The sequence below is a fragment of the Canis lupus genome, chromosome 7 (genome assembly GCF_011100685.1).
Source record: "Canis lupus familiaris isolate Mischka breed German Shepherd chromosome 7, alternate assembly UU_Cfam_GSD_1.0, whole genome shotgun sequence".
NCBI classification, from domain to species: domain Eukaryota; kingdom Metazoa; phylum Chordata; class Mammalia; order Carnivora; family Canidae; genus Canis; species Canis lupus.
Genome location: NC_049228.1, coordinates 20,989,064 through 21,013,021, shown reverse-complemented (window position 1 = coordinate 21,013,021; position 23,958 = coordinate 20,989,064). Strand labels below are relative to the sequence as shown.

The following is a 23,958-nucleotide window of genomic DNA, read 5'->3' as shown; positions in this document are numbered from 1 at the left end:
TGGAATTAAAAAATTTTATCTTATTGAAAGAAATGGAAAACACCATAGTAGGACAAATAAAGGGAGGGGGGAAATGGCAAAATCTACCTTGCTTCTGGCTAAGAAGAAAATGTGGTAAATAGATTTTATTTTTTCAAGATAATATATTTTAAATTAGTATGTGAACTTAATGCAATTTTAAGTACTCCTAAAATAATTTATACAACTTGCCAAATAACATGAAATTAATTCAAAACAAGGAGCAGTCAAAAAAACAAAATCTTTGTTTTTAATTTATTGATGAAATCCTGTTAGAGTTTGAAGCATACAACAACAAAATCTTTATGAAAATTATATAATATTACCATCAAAACAGGAAGGGGGGGAAGTCACTAATTGTAAAAAATGGAAATTTCAGAAATAGATCCAACAGTTTGGGGAACAAAATATTTTAGGGGAGGAAAGAGAACACAAGCAGTATCATAATAATAAAAAAATAAATATTATTTAAGCAAAACTATAGGAAAATGGGGGAATAATTATATATGCATATATATTTATGCTTGGAGTGAATTATTGAGGAGGTATCTGGTGTCTTGCCTTCTTTTGTGATTTGTTTTTGTGGAGGCCTTTTTTTTTGCCACCTGCTATGGGCTCATCAGCAAAGGCTGAGCAGAATTTTCCCCCTAACCCCCTCAGAAAAGGCAGCCAGGCTTTGTGTTCCTGTGTTCCTGGTTCCCAAGGGACACAGTTAGTGTTTAGGGACAAGCCTTTGTTTGGCAGGACTGGCTTCCGGGCAGAAGGAGCCTGGAGGTGGAGCGAGGGTGGGATTGGGGGCCATAAGGTGTCTAGAATTGGAAAGAGGCTTGATGCCAGGCAGAGAGTGGTTGGTTCTCCAGTTTGAGGGTTCTCGGAGGAGAGGGTCCTCCCCAGCACCCAGGAGGCAGCGAGACCTTGAATGGGGGATGGCTGCATAGATGTTGTCAGGGCCCTACATCAAGCTGCAGGCCATCTGGCCTGGTGAGGAGGGGGTAGCCGCAGGGCCTACTAGCCTTCAGGAGGTCCATGTGAGTTTGGCCAAGGAGCATCTGCAGTGACCAAATGGGTTACTGACAGAGGCCTCTTTCCCCATCCTCGTAGACCGAGTGAACCCTGAGGGCCTGCAACAACCCCGGGAGAGCCCACGGACGGCAAGGACCTCCACCCAGGGAGGAGCCCCTACTACTGGGTTCAGGGAGTCAATATTGAGCTAGAAAAGTAAAGTGATATTTCTAGTACCTAGAGCACAGTGGAAGAGTTCATACCTATTCCATGCATCATACGTTTTGACAAACCCAGGTGGTTCAAAGGATTATTAAACAACTATTTTGAAAACTAGAAAATGGGCTAGTATATTTATCCCAGTGGTGGAGGCCAGATAGATTTCTGGGTACCAAGATAAATCAAAATTAAAATAAAAAAACACAGAAGATTAGACAAAATATTCCCTCCAAAATATACAGCCTGGCCCAGCACGTAGAGAAATACAGTCACGTATGGTACCCAGGTTGCCCCCAAAATGGCTCGGATGCATTCTAACTCAGGACCAGCCATAATGAATCCACTAGGAACTTTTTAGCAAAATGTCTTAATTACAGTGGTGTAAGCCCAGCAGCATAATATGCATTTTTCACTGAATGTGATGCAGAGCCCAAGTTCACCAAGGACTTACTCAGCTTCTGTAGGGTCTTTCTAGAGACTGCTTTCTGAAACAATGCTGAGAAGGGCTCGGGCCTTGCCCACCCCAGTGAACCAGCCATTTGTGCTCTCTCACAGCACAAGTGGCTGCCCCGTGAAGTAGAGCTGAGCCTAAAGGCATAAAACAAAGCCAAGCTAGCAGTTCCTTGTGAGGCCCAACCCACAACCCTGGTCTCCTTAGCAGGAGGTAGAAATCCAATAGCCGGCAAGGGGAGCAAGGCTAAATGTGACCCATTTGACCCTACAATGCAGCCAGGGAAATTTTGAGGTGAAAAGGGGGGAGGGCGCTAGGGTTACATGGTGTGTTAGGATTCTCCAGAGAAATAGAACCAGTAAGAGATACACATATAGGAGATATATATATATGTATATATATATATATAAATTATATATGATATATATTTTATATGGGATGCCTGGGTGGCTCAGCGGTTAAGTGTCTATCTTCAGCTCAGGGTATGATCCCAGGTCTGGGGATCAAGTCCTGCATCGGACTCCCGGCGAGGAGCCCACTTCTCCCTCTGCCTGTGTCTCTTCTTCTCTCTGTGTGTCTCTCATGAATAAATAAATAAAGTCTTTAAAAAAAAGACATGTATTTCATATATATAAAATATATTTCATATATAAATAAAATATTTTATAGGAGATATATAAAATAATATTTCATATATGATATACATTTCATCTATGTTATTATATTATATATAATATACATATGTGTATATATACATTCCCTCCTTCTATATATATGGCACAGTGGGGAAGAATTGGCTCACATGAATAAGGAAGGTGAGAAATCCCACTGTCATCTGTAAGCTGGAAATCAAGGAAAACCAGTGTCATTTCAGTCTAAACCCCAAGGTCCAAGAACCAGGAGAGCAGATGATGTAAGTCCCAGTCCCAGTACAGCAGAAGACCAGTGTTCCAGCAGACAATGTCAGAGAGCAAATATTCCCTTCTTCCACTTCTTTGGTTCTATTCAGTTCTTCAACAGACTGGCTAATGCCCACCCACATTAGGGAGGGCGATCTGCTTTCCTCAGTCTAATCCAAATGCCTATCTCTTCCAGAAACACGCACGGACATACCCAGAGATAATGTTTAAATAGACCTCTGGGCATCCTGTGACCCAGACAACTTGACACATAAAATTAACCATCACACAGGTGTGTAGGGGTTCAGCAGGATTACTCACCTAACACTGGTTGTAAAACTGATTGCCAACGAGTGTCTCATTAGCGGGCTTGAATTGGCTGATCATTTCGACTGAACCAAATGGCGGTTCATGATAGAATTTTTTTAGTTTCTCAGATTTCATTCCACTAAAATTTCAGAATGAAATCGGGAATCACGGGTTGTTGACAAAGGAAACTAGGTATGAATGAATTCCTGAGTCCTTGACTCAGGTTTGAGTCACATGGATTTTCATTCAACATCATTATCATTAAAAGTAAATGAGTATAGCTAGAATTCACCTAATGGAATGTCAGAGCACATGATTCACTATTGTGAAAATTCAATGATCCTGACCAACTGAGTCAACCAAGTCAAATTTAAATACGTAATAAAAGTAAATATTATACTTGTAGTGAACACATTTAACATTATGATTAGACCGTTAATGACTATAAGTATGGTAATTGACATTTTCCAAGTTCTTGTAGTTTTGTTTTCTCTTTCCACAAAGGATGCTTCTTCCTGTGGCTGCCAGACTGACTCTTTTCTTTCCTTTTAGACAGCAGCCCAAGACAGAGTTCCGAGTTCCACGCTTAATCAATCAGGATGTTGTTACCATTCAGGCTAATGGCAAAAGCACCCAACTCTGTGCTCCAAGACCGGAGTTAGAGTCCTCGCACCCCATTGATGAGTATGTAACCTCGTGTAACTTACCTGAAGGTACAGAGCTGAGGCCTCTCCTTCATAAGACGGAAATAATCACACCTGCTCTCACAATCTTCCCGGAGGCATGTGGTGAGGTGCAACTGAGATATTATACACAAGTCTTTGTAAAGCAGAGAGCCTCATAAATTGTAAGGTATTATTATTGGCACTCTCTAGGAATCAGTGTGCTTAAACCTTAGAGTATATTAAAATCACATGACTTGCTGGCTTAAAAGGATGGTTTTTAGGCCCTACACACAATCTGGTTAAGGAGATGCTGGGTGGAGCTCAGAGATAAAGATTTTCATCACTCAGTCACCACCACCATCACCACCACCACCACCTCCACCCTTTCCCCTGCCGTGTGATTTGCATGTGAATGGTCCAGGGATGACACTTGAAGAAGTGTTGATGTGAGGGTGAGACCAAGCATTTCAGAAGAACTTCAGAAACGGCCCTAAAGAAAAATAAATGAGATCCTGACAGTTTTGGATTAAGTACCCAATATCTAATGGCTTTAAGTGATAAGCTTAAATAAGCCACTGAACTGAGGACCTGTTGGAAGACATTACCCTAATGAACTTACTAATGAAAAAAGAGATTTATTGTAGAATTGCTTTTAGAGTTGGTTGGAAATAATGGAAAAGCCCTTTTCCTTTCCACTGTACCTAGCTCCCCCTAACCCTATTTCAGGTCAGTGTTTCTGGCTTCACTCCTTCTCTGATGTGATTTCTGTACTGAATGAATGCCTTCCTTCTGGTTGTTCCTTTCCATTTTGGGGTGACTAATGGAGTCCTGTCATTGTAATGAGGCTGAGTACCGAGCCATGTGGGCATGCCACAAGCCAGATGGATGGGGAGGAATCAAAGCTTCAGAGATTCTGGGAACCACTGGTGCATCCAAGAGGGGAAGTAATAGAGCTGTTGTCTCTCAGTAGCCACAAAATCAAATGATAACTATTTTGTCGCTTGGAAAAGATTGCACGGAGCTAGCCCTCAGCTAAACTCTTAAGTCACTGAAATTGACTCTGATATTCCTCCACTATCTCCACTTCCACGTCATCTCCCCCTCCTCTCTTGGCCAGGGACTCAGGAACCCCATTTTGATATCCTACCCTGCCCTCTCTGATTAGTCAGAACCCAGGAACTTTTTCTTTTTCTATGACAACACCCAACTGCCCACTGGCCCAGTGTCCCTGGTGTTAGAGGAGGTGGTGAGCATTCTAATTAACCTGATCAACCTATTTGTCCTGAGATTCGGTGTGTCTCCTCCAAGGTTAATGGGGACTTTCTGAAAAGATGTTTTAATCCCAAAGAATATGGATTCTAGGAATTACAGGCCTTGGAGGAGGGAGGCTCTTGGGCAGCTAGAGGAGAAATTCTCAGGCAGCCCTCCCTGGGTCACACCACCTGGAGAGGAGGTAATACTGACAGCTCTGCCCATTTCCAAGGTGTTTATCTGGGGACTTCATGGATCCATTCGGACTCACCAGTAAAATGACTCCCTCTAGCCTCTGGAGGAAAATTTCCTGAAATGGGAGAGCCACATTATTTCATTGAATCCTCTTAGCAAACACACAGGAAAGTGCTATCCTGCTGCTTATACAGTGAACCACTGGGGGCTCTTCAAAGATGGTACAAACTGAAGGTTAAATTCATTGATGCCAAGAATGGACTCTTCTGACCCTAAATTAGTATGTTATCCCAAATTAAAAAAGAAAAAGATACTCTACCTCCACCAGTGGACAATTAGTATAAGCCCAACTCCCATTGCCACAGGGATTGGTTCTGGCTGAAACTAAGCTAATCAGTTCATGACATCCCCTTGGCTGCATTTGACCTTATTCAGGTCAATGAAAAGCAAGAAGATGTCAGAGGGTTTCTGGGAAAGGAACTTCATTGTTTTGACAAGAGTGTCTTTGGATGTCATTCTTTCTCTCTCTGAAAATTGATAAGGAAGCATATATTCATCTTTTTGTTAGCAGTCATCTTGCCCCATGAAAGAGAGCCAGCCTTAGGATGAAACTGACACCAAAGGCAAAACAAAGATCTGGAACAAAACTGATTCCTTGATATTATCATTGAGCGGCTAAATCAAACTAACACTGAAGCCTTCCCTACCTCCGGACTGCCAGCTATGTAAATAAATGAGTTAGGATTAGGTTCAGTGGCATGTAACTGAAAACTCCAAATACCAGTGCTTAAACAAGCTAAAGGTTTATTTCTTTCTCAGGTTAAAAAAAAAAAAAAAAAAAAAAAAATGGTCCAGGAAGATATTTCCAGGGATAGCCTTATGTGCAGTAGCTCCGCCATCTTAACACATAATTTATTTCCCTGTGGCCCAAGGTGGCTGCGCCAGCAACTCCCATCACACCTGAATCCAGTCAGCAAGGAGAAAAGGGAAAGCCATTTCCCAGAGAGTGTACATAGCACTTCTGTGTATGTGCAGTAATTCATTATTGGCCACACCTAACTTCAGCTGTGGCTGAGAAATGTTGTCCTTTTTTTTTTTTAAGACTTATTTATTTATTTTAGAGTGCATGCACATGCAGGTGGGGGGGAGAGGGAGGGAGGGAGATGGAGAGAATCTCAAACAGATTCCCCACTGAGCAGGAGCCCAAGACTGGGCTCGATCCTATGACCCTGAGATCATGACCTAAGTCAAAACTAAGAGTTGGATGCTTAACCAACTGAGCCACCCAGGCACCCAGAGAAATATCGTCTTCGTTCTATGGGGCCATATGCCTGGCTAAAACTTAGAGTATTTTTACAAGTATAAGCTCTTGGTAAAAGAAAAAATGGATGTTAGGGGATAACCACTACTCTCAGCCACAGTGTGACCTCCTTATTATTTAAGGCAGTTTGAGTCGGGTTCCCTGTTACTTCCAACCACACAGAAACATGTCCTAACTGGTGCAGCCTCATAAAGCCCCCATTTACTTGCCATCTCCAATCACATGCTGAAGGATAAAAATAAGAAGTCCTTTACTGGGAACATCTCAAGGTCCTCCCTTGTTTTTCTCCTCAGGCCTGGGACAGCACCTGGCACAGAGAAGCCCTTGATAAATATTCGCTGAATTGAACAAAATTAACTAAGAAGATTCAAACAGAGAGAATTCAATAGAATCTTGGCATTGCAACCTGTCAGCTCTGGCCTTGGGGGGAGTCATAAAACCTTCTAAGCCTCAGGTTCCTTGCTTGTAAATGCAAGAGAAGTAATACCTAACTCTAAACATTGTCATAAATAGTAGTGACACTGTAGGTAAAGTTCCTAGCACAATTCCTGGCACATACCTACATGGGTGACACACACACACCGTGTATGTGTATTTCTTTTTTCAAAATTAGGATTACGTGTATTACAGGTTTTGAAGGAACATCGAAATTGAGAAAAAGTTGTGTTTGGGCAATGTTTCAAATATCTGCAAACTCTACTGGCCATTATTCATTCTTATGCTTAGGAAAATATGAGTGTTGGTTTCAAAGGAAAGAATACTTTGAAGAGATTTTTTTTGTTAAAACTCTGAAGCCTACTTAGATATCAAATAGTTATTTAGTGAGTAAAGTGTGAATGAATCAGAACATATGTATTGAGTTTATCTTGGAACCCTGTGTGCGTAAAACCCAACTACAAAATGTGCTTTGCATTTTCTTGCTGTTTAAGGGCTGGAAAAACAGCATGGCATTCTCTTGAACCCGAAATGACCTTGAACTCAACAAACAGACCAGACTGATGAAGAACCCCAGGTCGCTTTTCGGGGTCTAAACCACAGTAAGGGATACATGACCCAATATGACTTGGGATTCTCTGTATTTGCTTGTTTTGTTTGGTCTGACTCAGAAACCTGAGAGAATAAGTAGAATTAATCTCTTTATCCAGCTGTCAGGGTCTGAAAACAAAGAGACAAATATCACTCCTGTGAAGATATCCTCTTATAAGAAATGCACGGATTCATAAAGAATTCAGAGTTAGCTTTTAAGATGAAGCATAGATAAAGCTTAGCAAGAGGAGCTGAAGGGAGTGAAGGGGATTTTAGAAAGTTAATGAGGACCCACTCACTGGTCCACCTTCCGTTTTGGAGATGAGGAAGCCACGCCACAGAGAAATAAATGGCTGTTCTACACGGAGGTTGGCCGTGAGCTAACTTACCCCTTTTTCTCATCTCTCAACTGATTTAGAATCCAGCAGGGAAGAGGGTATTCATTTCAGGCCCTCACTGACCCATCAACAGGCAAAGGTGGGATGACCTAGAACTCAGACTCCCAAAAATATTGCTAAGAAATGTCTATGTCTGTGATGAGAGGCTGTCGACACTTGCCCACAATACCTTTCATGTTCAAGTGTAGAAGTTTGGCACCTCAAGGAGCCCTGGCTCATGTTGGCCCAGGTCCAAAACTGATTCCTTAAGAAAATCCTGGCTGTTCCTCAGACACATGCCCCACTCCCAGCACAGCTCCAGGCAGGGCTGGGGGTCCTTTGATCTAGACAGGGCTTCTGGCCAGGCTCTTTTAAGTTTCACAACTGAGCATTAAACCTCCCACCTGCCCACATACCCACCTGGGTTTCAAAGAAAAAGCTCTGCCCATCAGGAAAATAAAGGATTGCTGAGTTCCAGACCTCACTAGAGAAGATAACGTTAAAAAAAAAAAAAAAAAGAGAAGATAACCTTGAATTGTTTACCACCCCACTTTCCTGAAAAAAACAAAAACAAAACAAAACAAAACAAAAACAGTAAGATCATCTGGCTGGGACACCTGAGTGGCTCAGTGGCTGAGCGTTTGCCTTTGGCTTAGGTCATGATCCCTGGGTCCTGGGGTCGAGTCCCACATCAGGCTCCCCACAGGGAGCCTGCTTCTCCCTCTGCCTGTGTTTCTGTGTCTCTCATGAATAAATAAATAAAAATCTTAAAAGAAAAAAAGAAATCATCTTGTTTAGGAGAGGTACCTTAATATTTGCTATAAGAGTGTTTACAGAAGGTTGTCAGGAAGAAATAGACAAGGACTTCCTGCTGTGTTTGCCATGAAACTCTTGGAAGCTACCATTCAGAGCATCCTCCAAAATCCTCCTTCTGATGACCAGTGTGAGGAATATCTCAGACTGTTGTGCTCGGGAAACTTCATCTCCCCTAAGACAAATGAAATGCTTTTGCTCTCAGTAATTGAAATACCACTTTTCCTTCTTTGCCTTGGCTATATGGATGCCGGGGCCAAGCCTCAGCCTTGAAATCCATTCACAGACGCTCTATCAACCCTTATAGTTGGGATATCTGTCTTGCTCCTCTTAATCTTTCTTGCTTCTCTTTATTCTCCCACTTTTATTGATTTTGGTGTATTTATTCCCTTTTAAGGCCATTTAAAAATTCTTTTGCAAGGACATGAGATATAACTAAATAAAATTAAAAGATTCAATGATTGCTTGAGGCTGGGTAGGAGGGGTTGTGTGGGAGGAGAGACAACTGCAAAAGGATATGAGCCAACTTATTGGAATAATGGAATTTCTATATCTTGGTTGTGGTAGTGGTTACGTGGGTACATGCCTTTGTCAAAATTCATCTAACTGAACACTTGAAATAGTGCATTTTATTGTAAGTAAATTAAACCTCAATAAAGTTGATTTATTCATCCAATTGATATTAATGTTTCTCTTAACTGCAGGCACTTTGCATGGTGTTGGGCAGAGATAGTGCACAGTTGTATAGGTTGTTCACTGAACAAGGGTACGTGGACAAGGGACCAGGAAGGGCTGAAATACAGCCCATGCCTGCCTAGCTCATCAAACCAGGCATCCAGCAAGCGTCTGGGCCTTCTCAGAAGAAGAAGCAGCCTTTTCTATTTTGGAAAAGGCATTACATATATATGGATTCCTGGAAGCTTGGTTCTGAAGATAGCGCGGGAATGAATATAGACAATTCCCTGCCCTTGTAGTTTAGGGGGAGGTTATGATAAGCCAGTAAACATATATATTATGATAAACACCGCATGGAAATAAGCAGGATGACGTAATGGAAAGTGTCAGACTGGGGGAGATGCTTACTCTAGATAACTCAACAGGAAGGACTTCTTTTAAAAGACGGCATTTCAGCTGAGACCCAGGCGGTGAGAAGCACCCAGCCTGGGCCGGAAGAAAGCACCCCCGACAGAAGGAACTGCAAGAGCAAATTCCCAGGGGCAGGAGAATGTGGCCTGCTCAAGGATCAGAGAGAGGGCCCGGGGGCGTGCAATAGCAGACTGGGGAGTGCACGGGACCATAGTACAACTAATGCTCAAAAAGTGAGGCATAGGCCTTGAGAAGTGGCTCCGAATACTAACCGCACCACGAAACATTTTATTTCTCAGAGATTTTAGACTTGAAAGCGACCTCCTTCCTCTGTAGATAGTTCTCCTGTAACAGGTGCAAAGAACGAGGGCCAGCTCACTCTGAGAACTGACAGCACATATCGGCTCAGAACTCGGGCTCAGGGAGATCTCTGGGTGGCTCAGTGGTTCAGCGCCTGCCTTTCGCCCAGGGTGTGATCCTAGAGTCCCGGGATCGAGTCCCATATCAGGATCCCTGCATGGAGCCTGCTTCTCCCTCTGCCTGTGTCTCTGCCTCTCTCTCTCTCTCTCTCTCTCTCTCTCTCTCTCTGTGTCTCCCATGAATGAATAAATAAAATCTTAAAAAAATTAAAAAAAAAAGAACTCGGGCTCAGCGTCAGTCCAGTTCAGGTAGCATTTACTGATTGCCCGCCATGTGTCAGATGCTATTTCTCGCCTGTGAGTCTAGAGCTTTCCAGGCTTGGAAGGGTCCAACAGCACACAGGACTGAACTTTTGAAACTCCGCTGCTGGAGACATTTAACAGAAGAAATCACTTCCCTTAGTTAGCTGCAGGGGGTTCATCGGAAGAGTATTTCACAAGACTTGACTTTGCCTCCTTTTAAAAAGTCTTTCGGTTCCTGAAATTGAGATACAGTTTTTTAATGATTTGTGTGTTAACACAACCAATTCTGAAGCTAATTCAGTGTTGAGAGCCCTAAGCGTGAGAGGACTCTGTGAAGGGAACCACAGGAAGGGAGGTAGCAAGGGTATAATCACGGGTGAAAAGTGCTGGCGATCAATCCCAGCATCATTTCTGAAATCCAAGAAACGCAAGCCTGGGATGGAAGCCTTGCAAAGAGAATTTCGGATCTCACACCCAAGCCATGCCTCGGAACACTGTGACACCCACCACATTTCCTTCATTTGCCTGTATCCACCGCCTGTAAATGGCAGGTGCTCACGGCAACCAGCTCTGCTGAAGCTGTACCTTTGTTGCTGTTAAGTGATTTGCTGGCTAACAAAGCCAAACTTCTTGGAATGATATTCTCCCCCTATCATCTCTCTGTCAGTTAAAGAAGCTACTGCCATGCAGGTAAGCACCAGCCCACAGAAATCCACCACGAAACCACAACTTTCCTCCGTATCTCATCAAGTTCAATAGTAACAGAAATGAAACCTCCCATCCTCAACACTAACTTGACCGTCCTACTCGAGCAGATCAAAAGCTAGTTAAGAAAACACAGCTAGTATTTAAGAGATGATTTTCCCTTGAGCATGAGGGTTATTTTTGTTTTTGTGTTCCTTTTAAAGAAAGTGGCTTCTTTTCTTTTTTTCACCAGCACATGGGAATTTCTTTACTGACCCCTAATGCATAGATGCAGCCTCCTGGCAGTCAAGTCCACACTAAACAGCTTTGTTTAATTCAAACTCATGTGGATCCTTTCCACGGAATGGATTTCCGGGCTCAGTCTGGGCTGACTTCGAACTGCAGGTGCAGTAGACTCAAACCATTTGCTGCCCAGATTGCTGCTGCTTCTGGAACTTCCCACTCCTTCTTGAGAGTTCCCATCCCCTAGGATCTACCTCTCAGGCCACATTTGATGGGTCCAGGGGCAGCTGGGGCTCAGAAACTCACCAGGAACCGTGCAAAGCCTTCAGGCAGCATCCAGTGGTACATCTCTGCTTCTCTCTGCTTTCCTTTTTCCTCAACTTGCTCTGTTGCTCAGTCTGTGTGGTAGAAGACGGCAGTCAGTCTCTCTGAAGTTAAGAGTCTTGTTTGTAGGTAACAGGATCATAGATGGGCCCGAATCTCAATAAGAGCCAGCAGCTTGAATACGAGTGTGAGCAGGAGTCTCACTCCATCACTTTTCCCTGTTTCTTCCTACACACACCTGTGCCAATCCTCTCTCACTGCAGACTCACGCTCTATCCCTTGATCCACTAAGTACATGATGGCTACAGCCAACAGCACCTAGAGTTATAACTCTTCAAGAAAGCAGTTAAAATGACTTGGAATCTTGGTTTAATCTAAATCCCTGGGGAAACTCTTTGATTGTTTTTCTATGACATATCATTGGCATTTGGGGCAGGGCAATTCATGCTGTCTGGAACTGTCCTATGTATGGCAAGGTAATTAACGTGGTGGCCCCTGCCCATGAAATGCCAGTTGCTCCCCTACTCTACTAATTGCAGTGACCAAAAAATGCATTAACCCTCTACCAGATGTCCCTTGGGGGGTAGTATCAGCACAGGGTGAGAACCACTGCATCCCACATTCCAACTCAACCTGGTTCAGTTCTGAGGTCGTATTCTTGGAGAATTCTGATACTCGTCATAAATGGCCAAATCCTGAGAGGAATCTCCCTTGGAATATATCTTAGAGGACAGAGGTGTATGGCACTCAAAATGAAATTTTTCATTTCTATGTGATTCTGAGTCAGCCGTATCTGTTTCTAAAACAAAAAAATGTTTAGTTTTTTTTTAAGTCACATCTTGCTTCTGCTGAACTGCGGATTTATTTTTGTTGCACAATGACACGATGGTGAAATCAAGGATGTGGTAAACACTTGTTTCTTTTTAATCATATAATGTAATTAGTAGTCCAAAATGGGAAATATTTACTTCTGAGTTGGCATTTTCCTTTGGACTCATGCAACCAAATACCAATGCATGCCAAATGTCCCTCCTTCTGGTACTCCAGGGACAATGGAGTGGGAGGATGACCAGAGAGAGAGAGAGAGAGAGCTTGCCATGTAAGGTAGTTTTTTTCCTTCACAGTATTCTAGGTTTGGCTATGAGCAGCTCTGTCTGCCTCGTCCCCATATCTGACCTTGAGGACCATAATATAATCCTTAGGCTCATTACACAAGTGGTTTAAGAGGAATTAAAGGTAGGTCGGGGATGATGAAGGCAGTGGCTTTAAGGCAAAATTTTAAAAAATTGTTGTTACAACCCTGGAAAATATGACTTAGAGCAATAGCTCTGGCACCCTGTAAGACTACTGATGTTCCTTGGGTTCTAGCTTGGAGCCTTCACAGGCAAGAAAGAGGAGGTCTATCACTAAGTTTATGGTCTGAAAAAAATATTCAATTTGGTTTCTGAACCACCGTGATAAACTAGTAAAGTACCTCTGAAATAACGGTATTATAAGCAGCAGAGCCATATGATAGAAAGGGAACTAATACATGGCAAGAGATATGGATTGTAGAATAAAAAAGGATCCATGAGTGAGTCTATACTGATATGAATGACTATATGAATGAATGAATGAATGAATGAATGAGGAGGGAGGAGAAATTTTCCTTACAGTAGGATTCTAACTAATAAATGTAGGAGAAAGGATAGAATTAGAGAATTGCCACCTGGCAACCACCACATTAATAGTTGCTTCAGGTGAGAGTCACTCATGGGTAATAAAATTAGTGGGTGAAGTGTGATGAGAAATATACCTACAAAGTGTCAAGGTATCTCCTCACAAGATATTTATTAATAACAAAGGGAGGGGAGAAATGGAAGCTTTCTTATGGAGAAAACTGGCAGACACCATCTTAACCACGTGATCAATGTTCATATCACCAGAAATGGAACAAATGCCTCCATGTGTGATGCCTCCATGTGTGATGTCTTAAGTGAGAAGACATGAGAAGTTCTCTCCTATGTGATTTGGACCAAAAATGCAGAACTTGAATTTAATCAAGAAAAAACATCCAACAAACCCAAATCTAGGGAAGTCTTCAAAAGAACGGACCTTACTCTTCAAAAGTATCAAGTTCCCACAGGACACCTGGGTGGCTCAGTGGTTGAGCGTCTGCCTTCTGCTCCGGAGTCCCAGGATTGAGTCCCACATCAGGCTCCCCTCCAGGAGCCTGCTTCTCCCTCTGCATACATCTCTGCCTCTCTCTCTCTGTGTCTCTCATGAATAAATAAATGGATAAATCTTTTTAAAAAAGTATCAAGTTCCCCAAAAGAAAAACTGAGGGATCGTTCCGGATTGAAGAAAACTGAAGCAGGACATCACAACTAAATTTGTGTGACTCTGGATTGGATCCTGGACCCTCAGGACACTAGTGGGACAGCTGACAAAATTCAAATTAGGTCTGTTATTAGTAGTTTATATTAGATTAGCTTACAGTATTATTTGAATGTCAATTTCCTGATAGTATTACTGCCCCGTGTTTATGAAAAGAGAGTGTTCCTACTTTTAGGTTACAGAGGCTGATATATTTAAAGATGAGGGAAAGAGAGAGATTAAGACTCTAATTCCAGCTCTGCCATTAACTAGGGGATCTAGGACAAGTTATGTAAACCCCTGGGCCTCAGTTTCACCTTTGTAGATGAACAGGTAGCACTAGCTCAGTGGTCCTTGTGTGGTGAAATAAAATCACATCATCTGGGAAGTTAGAAATGTGAATTCTCAGGCCCCAGACCCAGAACAGAAACTCTGGGGACAGGACCCATGTCCTAACAAGCCCTCCATGAGACCCTGACAAGGGTCATGTTGAGAACCCTCCATGCTCAAGTTGAGAACCACTGCCTCGCCCATCCCCCGGGTGCCTGTTAGCTTTAATGTCCTGTGCTTCTCATTTGTCTCTCCTACTCAACACAACCCTTTCTCATAAAGGGCACCTCCATTCTCCCAGTCCATTCATCACGTATTTGGTACTGACAAGAGGCTGGCCAGGGAGCTGGAAGTGCTGGAAACTTGAAGGAATGGTTCTCCTGGGCATTCAGACCCAACCTCTGCTCTCAATAGGTACAGATTAAACATAAAACATTTAATAATCTTACTTAGCTCAGGAAACATTAAAGAAACCAAGTGATACATAATTAAGTTCCACACAGTGGCATAGCTGCCTTGGCCTCTTACTAAAATGCTTGAGCCAGTTGCTTCTAGGAGGTATGGGGTTGTGAATCATTCCTGCGTGTTACTCTCACTAGCTGTAGAAAAGTTTACCTTGGCCTTCTCTTCAGGATAAGTGTTTCCTGGATTGCTCAGGTGGTAAGGGTCTCCCAATGCCTCCTAAAAACTTCCACAAACCCAGAGTTAATTTTCATCTGTCAAGAGTCAGAGCTGTGACCCAAGAGAGTATTAAGTTTGCTTCTTCCTGGCTCATTAAAAATGACAAAAAGGGATCTCTCCCATCTAGGTTCACTGATTACTGCTGGGCTCCTATCTCTGGAGGTTGCCCACACGCATCCACACCCTTGTCTTCAATACCACCTGACTCTCAAAGCCACTTTTTCAGTGCTGACCTTTCCTCGACTTCAATTTCTGATTTAAAAAAATATCTTTATTTATTGAACAGATATCACATTCATATGGTTCAAAACTCAAAAAGGCACAAAACAATAGACAATGAAAATCTATGTGTCCCATTGTCCATCTCCCCCTGCCTGTCCCACTTTCATCCACCAGGTTCCATTTCTGATTTGTGACAGTCCTGGAGATCCCCTCTCAGAGCCCATGTCCCTGAAATGCCCTCTGTCCAAAATGAATCCATCAAGTTCCCTCCCACCCTGAACCCAACCTCTACAAGCCTCTGTCTTCATCTATAAAATAAGTTGATAACAGCACTTTCCTCATAGAATGTGTATATATTCCTCAGAGAGCCCAAATGTATAAACTTTAGTCCTTCTGGGCACACAGTAAGCACTCAATTGAAATTCACTACTGGTAACACAGTAATAATAATAACCTCTCCCTAAATTGAATATCTGTGGATGGTTTTGCCTTTCTTTCCAGTCTTTCCAAAGTGGTGACTCTAGAGTCCATTTTTTCCTCTTCTCTCCTTTTCCTTCATTCCAGATATTTTGGCCTCATCTAGCTTATAGTATTTCTTTCTTGGTACGATTTGGATAGGGCAAGAATTAGGAAGAAATTTCCTGGGAGGCTGCCCTTTACTTGCAAAGTCGCAGGCCTTTGCTCCCACGCACCTCCAGCCATGGACTCTCCCGTGCTCTCTTCTGGGCTGTGGCTGGTAAATTCATTCCTGACATTGCCATTTTCCCCCAGGGCTAAATGACTGAGATCATTCTATAAGAAATGTAAAGTTTCTGGCTCCCTTTAGTGCATTTAATCTTGCCATTGTAGCTTACTTTTCCCACCCTGGGACTTCCACAAACAAATGTACAATGCTCATGTTCAAAGTCCAACAGAAAAATTTTAAACATATTAGAACAGATCCTTTCCTCTGTCAAGTATTCCAGGGCTTAAAGATGAAGGGCAGCTATCTTGACCTTGGGGATGAGAGGGGGTGTTGGTGAATGATGGCCTCAGGGCCTTCGGTCAGCATCGTGTTAGAAGGGAAAGGGTGGTGCAATGTTCACATTTCTGCATTCCCATCTGTATTCACTCAATCATCTTTTCCCCCTCCCCTAAGAAATACTCTTAGCGAATGGGTATTTCACACAAAGTACTGGGGTTAAATCTAATTGTATGAGTCATTAAAATTCTTTTCATAGTTAACTCCTTATTAAGAACATTTTTCTTGGGCAGCCCTGGTGGCTCGGTGGTTTAGCACCTGCCTTCAGCCCAGAGTGTGATCCTGGGATCCCGGGATCGAGTCCTACATTGGGCTCCCTGCATGGAGCCTGCTTCTCCCTCTGCTTGTGTCTCTGCCTCTCTCTCTCCTCTCTCTGTCTCTCATGAATAAATAAATAAAGTCTTAAAAAAAAAAAAGAACATCCTTCTCATCCCTATGATAACAACTTAGAAAAGAGTGCAGGGACCCCTAACTACTGTCTGCTAAGCCATATGTGAACCAAGTAGAGTAAGACTTCCCAACTGAAATCACAGTTGATCAGAACACTTATAATTTTGCCAAATAAAGGGGTTAAAAGAGAAATGCCTTCTTAGGCAAAGCCAAAACATCTGTCACTTAGTTGTAGCATTGCATATTTGATTTCAAGGAACATTAGATTTATTACATCATGCACTTCAATTTTGGAGCAGATGCTTCCTCCACTGGAAAATATTGTGTTCGGGCATTTCCTCCTCCAGGAAGCCTTCCCTGACCCTGCCTCCCCTCCCCTGGCCTTGGTTATTTTCCCTGGGTTCCCATAGCCAGTGTTGTTCTTGGTGTGAGGGGACCTGCCTTGAGCCTTATGTTTTAGGATCTCCCCCTAGACCTTCCTTTTGATTGGCCACTCTTTATGGGACAGATAACCCATAGACCAAGGGGAGGTGCCCATTCAGACTGTGACCTCTTTCTGGACCATACTCTGGGTACCCAAGACCCCAGAATGCCATCCTTGAATAGCCTACCGCCTTTCTCCCTATGTCCATCCTGAAAGTAGACCATATAGTTGGTGAACACAACCCAAAGGATGCTGAGGGGTAGCTGGGCAATGCCTATTTGTTGCTGGGGAGAACCTTGGATGTGCAATCTAGGGGGTCCACATGCATGTGCACCCTCATGGTATAGGATGGAACTGGGGTTGGGAAGCCCACCAGGGTGAACCAGGGGTACTCTGATTATATAGGAGGATAAAACATATTGATAGTGTATTAGCTAACTTTATAAATACTTAAACATATCTATTGATCTTTCTTTATACTCTTGCCCTGGTCCCTGAAAATGTTAAAAGTTCATAACACCCTAAGAATATCTCTAGGTTTGCAATGCTAATATTGTATAATCATCTGTATTCATGGCTGTGATAGTTGCCACCGACTCCTCCCAACCTCAGGGCCCTTGCACACAGTTTCCTTTCCTGGAATGCTCTTAGCCACCTACTCCTATAGCCTGCTAAAACTTTTTTTTTTTTTTTTTTTTAAGATTTACTTATTTATTTTAGAGAGAGGGAGAGAAAAGGGGATGGGCAGAGGGAGAGGGAGAGAATCCCAAGCAGACTTCACAGTGAGCACAGAGCCCAACACAGGCTGTTTCACACAACCCTGAGATCATGGCCAGAGCTGAAATCAAGAGTTGCTCGCTTAACCAACTGAGCCACCCAGGTGCACCTAGCCTACTAAGCTTTTAATTAATCTACCGGACCTCAGCTGAAATACCATTTTCTCAGGAAAGTGTTTCCTGACTTCCTCCATAGGTCAGGGTCTCCTGCTATTTCACTCTCACATCTCCTTATACTCTGATAAATATGATAGGAATAATAACAATAGTAATGTCAGTGATCAAGAGAAAAGCAGACAGTTTTTGATGACTTACTAATTGTTAGTCATGATGATAGATGATTTATATCCATTATTTATTCTGGATAAGCAGCCTAATAAAAAACTAGTATCAACCCCATCTTTCAGATGAGGAAACAGGCTTAGGAAATATGGTAGATTCTTCTTCTGCTGGTTGTCATGTCAATCAGACCTCCCAGTGTTCACTTGTTTGTGTAGCCCCTCCTTTGTTGATTCCCTGCTCACCCAGGTGATTTGCCTTGGCCAATGGCCCATCAGCTAACATGACTTAAGCAGAGACTTGATAAATGCTTGCACTTTGGAACTTATCTTCTTGAAACCCAGTTGCCACTTAAGAATCCCAGAACTAACCAATGAATAAAAAGAACCACAGGGTAAAGGGGGGGTCCAATTGGCTCAAAATCTCTGCTGAGCATGGCCCTCAGCTGACCCCACCACCATCCAAGGCAAATTATAATTATAATGATAACATAATACAAGCGTATCTTGGACATATTACAGTTCAGTTCCAGACCCTTGCAATAAAGCAAGTCAAATGAATCTTTTGGCTTCCCAGAGCATGTGGAAGTTCTATTTTCACTATATGTAGTCTATTAAGTGTTCGATAGCATTATATCTTTAAAAATGTACATATCTTAACTAAAAAATACTTTATCACTCAAAAATGCCAACCACATCTGAACTTTCAGCGAGTCATAATCACTAAACACAGATCACCATAACAAATATAATAATAATGAGAAAGTTTGAAATATTGAAAACATTACCAAAATTTGACAGAGACACCAAGTGAGCAAATGCTGCTGGAAAATGGAATAGACCTGTTCAACACAAACTTCAATGTGTACCAAATGCACTTTCTGTGAAGTACAATAAAGTATAATAAAATGAAGCATACCTGTAGTATAGTAAAAAGAAAGCATAGTAATAGATCATTGATAGAGATTACCTAAGTTGCTGAAGAACCCAGAGCTAATAAATGATAGTTAATAAATGAATAAACTCTATAACTGTATTCAACCTATAGAACTTCCCAGCTAAATGGGAACACTGGATGAGCATGATGACTGTCTCTCCTCTTCCGTGGCTCCTCTCCTGTTCTCTACAACACAGTGCTTGCCACATACACTCCCCATACCCCCTAAATGCCTACTGCCATCCTCACCCTTCCTGTCCACCCAGCTTCCTCTGGCCCCGTGTCTTGAGCATGTCTTCAGTGAGATAGGACACTCAGAGCAGCAAAAGTCCCTGGGTAAGGTGGGTAGCTTTCTACCACAGCGTGAGGTTCCCCAGGGAAATGAGTTATCTCTGGGCCTGGGTGCCCCACCACATCCCCTGGGCTCCTCCCCAGGGGAATCAGGTAGGCTGAACTCACTCTGTCCTCCCCTATCTCCAGGGTACTCTCTCTTCGGGTTTTTACTCCACTCTTCTCCATTTCCTCAGGCCATATTTACCCTACACTGGACTGACAAATAAGTTTCTCTTGCTCCCTCTAAGATTTTCCATTAGGTGTCTGCAGATTTGGCCCCTAGTTCAGAGAAGCCAGGGGTACCAGAGGCAATAGAAGTGCTAGCCCTTCCACTCAAAACAACCAGATCTGTTTTTTAGACCCAAACTAGAAACTAGAGGGGAAGAACATCTTCTAAAGAGAAAAATACAGTGAGGATACCTGAGGCCTGGGGAGCAAGTGGTCAGTTGAGATTTTAAAAATCCCTTATCAAGGGCAGTATTTCCTAGAGCACTTGTACAGCTGATCCTCTGTATTGCAGAAAAATAGAAAAATATAGGTTACTTTCCTTTTTTAAAAACAGCATTTTTGGGACGCCTGGGTGGCTCAGTGGTTGAGCTTCTGCCTTTGACTCAGGGCATGATCCGGATTTCTGGGATGGAGTCCCACATCAGGCTCCCTGCATGGAGCCTGCTTCTCCTCCCTCTGTCTGTGTCTCTGCCTCTCTTCCTGTGTTTCTCATAAATAAATAAATAAATTCTTTAAAAAAAAAAAAAACAACAGCATTTTCAAGGTGTATTTTACATATCAGAAAATGTACCCATTTAGGGGATCCCTGGGTGTCTCAGCAGTTTAGAGCCTGCCTTTGGCTCAGGGCGCGATCCTGGAGTCCCAGGATCGAGTTCTGCGTCAGGCTCCCGGCATGGAGCTTGCTTCTCCCTCTGCCTTTGTCTCTGCCTCTCTCTCTCTCTCTCTGTGTCTATCACAAGTAAATAAATAAATAAATCAAAAAAAAAAAAAAAAAAGAAAATGTACCCATTTCAAGTGTATTATTCAATTTTTTATTTTTATTTATTTCATTTTTAATTATTCTTTTTTTAAGATGTTATATATTTATTTGAGATAGCAAGTGCATACATGAGCAGGGGACAGAGGCAGAGGGAGAGGGAGAAATAGACTCCCCACTGAGCAGGGAGCCTGATGTGGGACTTAATCCCAGGACCTTGAGATCATGACCTGAGCCAAAGTCAGACATTTAACTGACTGAGCCACCCAGGTACCCCTCCAATTATTTTTAATAAATTTGCTTAGTGGTACAACTATCACTATAAATCAGTTTAGAATGTTTCCATCCATTCATTAGGTCCTTGAGAATGTTTCAGTGATGCTGTCCTGGGTTGAATTATACTTTGTTCTCCTCGGTGACTTTAAAGAGACACTGATGCTGGTTACACTCCATATACACGTGTCATTATTTATTTATTTAAAACACTTAGCTCATTGGGCTGGCTCCAATAACCATTTAGTTTTGACTCTCTCAGGGGACAGCCATGCAAAAGGACTGGCAAACTCTAGAACGAACAAGAGCATACTCGCTTGGAAGATGCACCAGGAAACTGAACCCCCTGAAAGTAGATTTCACAAGACTGTAACCTCAGCTGGCATTTTCTATAAGAGCACATTGGCCCTAAATTCGTCCACCTGGAACTCAACTAAGGTAAAAAGCCAATATGAAGGGCAGGAAACCTCAAAGCCCAGAGGAAACAAGTTGAGAGAGAAGTGAAATGAGTTGAGGGGTGTGTGAAGGGACACGCCAACACATCTCACAGACTTTAAGTTAAAACATTTTTTATCATGTGACTATCCTCAAAGAAATTTTGGTTAGATATTTTGACTTTTTCAAAAAGTCTACTAGATTGTTTCTACATAGCAGCAAGAATATACATTTAAAAAATTGCTCAATGACTGAAAATATTCAAAGATTCAGAAATGAAACTCAAGAAAACTTGAGTCTATAAATTGACATTGAGGCCTTGGTAAAACTGAATGCATTTACCTCCCCCTCCCTACCAAGGAGGTCACAACTATTGTCCCTTGAAGTCATTTGCCTAAGAACCTCAGGTGCCTGAAATAGCAGAAGTCTGCTGGACCAAGACTTCTAACACTCAAAACAAAGTATTTATGAAATGAAATTGCAGGCTGTTAAGGAGTAACAGGAGGGAGTATCTTTGTGATATCTTGATTGCTCAATCTACACATATGCTAAAATATCATAGAAACACACACACACACACACACACACCAAGAGTGCATGTAAAAACTAGTGAAGTCTGAGTAAAGTCTAACCTGAGTTAATAACATCATACCAATATAATTCCCTGGTTTTGATTGTGGTTAGCTGGGGAAAGCTCCATGGAAACAGCAGACATATGACTTTTAAAACTTCTTGTAAGTTAGACTATTTCAAGACAAAAGATTATATCAAAGGAAGGAAGAAAGAAAGAAAGAAAGAAAGAAAGAAAGAAAGAAAGAAAGAAAGAAAGAAAGAAAGAAAGAAAGAAAGAAAGAAAGAAAGAAAGAAAGAAAGAAAGAAAGAAAGAAAGAAAGAAAGACAGAAAGAAAGAAAGAAAAAAAGAAAAAAAGAAAGAAAGAAAGACTGGGGCATCTGGATAGCACAGTCAGTTTAAGCATCTGACTTGATTTTGGCTCCAGTCATGATCTCAGGGTCCTGGGATTGAGCCCCACATCAGGCTCTGTGCTCAGCAGGAGTCTGCTTAAGGATTCTCTGTCCCCCTCTCCCTCTGCCCCTCTTTCTGCTCACTCTCTCTCTCTCCCTCTCAATCTCTAAAATAAATAAATATATCTTTAAAAAAAAAAGAAGAGAGAGAGAAGGAAGGAAGGAAGGGAGGAAGGGAGGGAGGGCGGGAGGGAGGAAGAGAGGGAAAGGAAAGAAATAATGGATCCTTTTCTCTGTAGTCAGCATAGACTCGAGGTAGGGAAGAGGTGAGGGACAGTATGGTAATTCCTAAATTTGAAGACAAAGATTCCTCCTGAAAAGGAAATTATGAAAAATCAATACAACAAACCCACCCCAAACCAGAATCATCTCTCTATCAATCTGGTCATAGATATATTTATATCTATCTATCTATCTATCTATCTATCTATCTACCTAACTTATATACGTATAGACCAAGCATAGTGTAAGGAAAAGTAACATGTCTAAATGGGGGGGGGGGGTCCAATTGCTCGTACTGTACCTTTATTTGGCAAGATTGATAACAGAAGGATTTCAGCCTTCCCTGTATATGCGAGCAGAGAGCACAAACATCAAAAACTGTCCACAGAAGAGGTCCTGGACTTGCTGTTCTAGCATCCTTGGCAGGGGTATACTCTCATACTCTCCAAAGGAAATGGATGCATCAGACTATCATAGCTTGGCGACAGGAGCCATTAAGAACATTCTTGAATTCCCTTTGCTATGATTCCATACTCACTTTTAATTGTGCTTTGGCTGTTCATGTAGCTTCTGTATAGTAAGATACAAGTTGATTGGCCAATGCAAGAATTTTAGTCCACTTGACATTATTTCTTTTTCATAAATTAATAATTTAACATTCTGGTTCACAAATTGATCTCTTTGGGTTTAGAAGTATGAGTGAGCAACTAGAGCAGGAGTTCTTAACCTGGAAGCCAAGGATGGGCTTCAGGGGATCATTAAGCCCTAAGATTGCATGCAAAACGTGTGTAGGGGCAGCATGCATTTATCAAGTAGAGAAGTCAATAGCCTTCACCAGATTCCCATACAGGGTTTCAGATCTGGATATATTGCAAAACAGAGCTGCCAGGCTCATACAACTTACTTTCACGGAACCCACTGGGAATATTTTCCCATGCTATAATTCTCTATAACACCACTTTTAGCGACTTCATAGGATTTAATTGCTCTAATTCATCTTCTAAGAAAAATTTTGAAAGCTTCTTCACTAATAACCTCTGAAAGACATAGTTTTTAAGTGAAACACTGACTTATTTTTATTAACAGATGCCCAAGTATGAAAACTAATAACCATCACTACTATTAACAGCTAACACTGACGAGACACCAACCCTGTCCCGCACGATGTGCTATGTGTTCAAGATCTTACCATGGGCCTGAGAGGTATTATTACTTTCATTTAACAGTGGAGGAAACTGAGGGGCAGAAGTTAAAGAATGTATCAAGAGGGGCAGGCACCTACGTGGCTCAGTTGGTTAAGTGTCTGACTCTTGATTTCACCTTAGGTCATAACCTCAGGGCCTGGGATCAAGTCCAAATTTAGGTTCCTTGGGGAGTCTGCTTGAGGATTTTCTCTCATAAATAAATAAATAAATAAATAAGTAAATAAATAAATAAATAAATAAATAAATAAGTAGGTGGATGGATGGATAGATAGATAAAGAAAGAACATCCCAAGACCACATTGCTGTCAGAAGTGAAGTTAAGCTGACCGCTGGCCTTTCCTTCTCAACCACGATACTCAATATCTTTATCCTTCAACCTCCCGATGGAGGCACATGGAGGCACTTCCCCCTTGAAGCTTTAGTCCCATCCAAAGCCATTTTTCCTCCAGTTGTTCAACTGGTTCCAAACCACTCCACCTAGCACCATTAGATTATTATCTACCTCAGGGTTAGCAAACTTTCC

General features: G+C 42.2%; 2 long non-coding RNA genes across 4 annotated transcripts in view; one reads left to right on the top strand and one right to left on the bottom strand.

Moving 5' to 3' along the window:
• LOC102155707 overlaps positions 1 to 6,147 on the top strand; it is a 51,592-nt gene extending 45,445 nt beyond the window's left edge. For all 3 annotated transcript variants that reach the window (XR_005362033.1, XR_005362032.1, XR_005362031.1), the window contains one exon: positions 3,451 to 6,147. This is a non-coding gene — a long non-coding RNA (uncharacterized LOC102155707). The remainder of the gene's footprint in view (positions 1 to 3,450) is intronic.
• A 4,143-nt stretch (positions 6,148 to 10,290) lies between these two features.
• LOC119872521 overlaps positions 10,291 to 23,958 on the bottom strand; it is a 50,458-nt gene continuing 36,790 nt past the window's right edge. Inside the window, exons 2-3 of the long non-coding RNA XR_005362030.1 lie at positions 11,528 to 11,619; positions 10,291 to 10,529 (exon numbers count right to left, since the gene is read on the bottom strand). This is a non-coding gene — a long non-coding RNA (uncharacterized LOC119872521). The remainder of the gene's footprint in view (positions 10,530 to 11,527; positions 11,620 to 23,958) is intronic.